The following is a 923-nucleotide window of genomic DNA, read 5'->3' as shown; positions in this document are numbered from 1 at the left end:
AACTTTCCGAAGAAGGCAGAAAAAACTGTATATAACGACTAGGAACGGGAATAATCCTAGTCTCAATGATAATCTGAATGGTCAAGATGCGAATCCTCCTGTTTGTAGGGTGATACGTGTTATGAATGATAATTTGAATACTCAGGGCGCTAATCCTTATGTTCACGAGGTGATAAATCACTGAGATAGACCAATCTGAGAGCATGTTGTGCCAATTTTGGATGACCTAAATCTAGGGATAGTCAGACCACAAATACAAGCTCAGTTGTTTGAACTAAAATCGATAATGTTTTAGATGTTATAAATAGTGAGACAGTTTGGTGGATTTCCCACTAAGGATCCAAGACTGTATTTACGACTTTTTCAAGAGGTTTGTGACTCATTTAGGCAACAGGGTGTGCTTGAAAATGCTTTACAACTTAGATTGTTTCCATATTTTTTAAGAGATCGTGCGAGAGCATGGCTGAATGATTTGTAGTCAAGAATAGTGGCATCATGGAAGGATCTTTTCCAATGGTTTTTGCTACGATATAATCCCCCAAATATGAATGTCAAACCTAGAAATGACACCACATCTTTTTGATAACTAGATGATGAAACACTATATGAAGCTTGGGAACGATTTAAAGACTTAATTCAGAAGTGTCCGACACATGGATTTCAACATTGGACTCAGATGAAAATATTCTATAATGGGTTGAATGTGCATACGAGGATGGTAGTTGATGCTTTCGGCAATGGTATTTTGTTAGATAAATCATATAGTAAAGCATACGAGATTTTGGAAAAGATTGCCAACAATGATATCAATATCCGACCACAAGAGTTGGGACGGGCAAGAGAGCTGCTAGTACTATATGATTAAAACAATGAAAAGGCCTACTGTAGACCAGGAGTTAAAATTAGCTGAACTATCATGTGTT

General features: G+C 36.9%; 1 non-coding gene across 1 annotated transcript; it reads right to left on the bottom strand.

Moving 5' to 3' along the window:
• Positions 1-553: 553 nt before the first annotated feature.
• LOC128040111 (small nucleolar RNA R71) lies at positions 554-660 on the bottom strand. The gene has a single exon (XR_008194771.1). It is a non-coding gene; the product is annotated as a small nucleolar RNA R71 (small nucleolar RNA).
• Between the last annotated feature and the right edge of the window lie 263 nt (positions 661-923).

Source organism: Gossypium raimondii, chromosome 3, assembly GCF_025698545.1.
Source record: "Gossypium raimondii isolate GPD5lz chromosome 3, ASM2569854v1, whole genome shotgun sequence".
Taxonomy (NCBI): Eukaryota; Viridiplantae; Streptophyta; class Magnoliopsida; order Malvales; family Malvaceae; genus Gossypium; species Gossypium raimondii.
The sequence above is the reverse complement of the archived record's forward strand: the minus strand, read 5'-3'. Positions and strand labels throughout refer to the sequence as shown.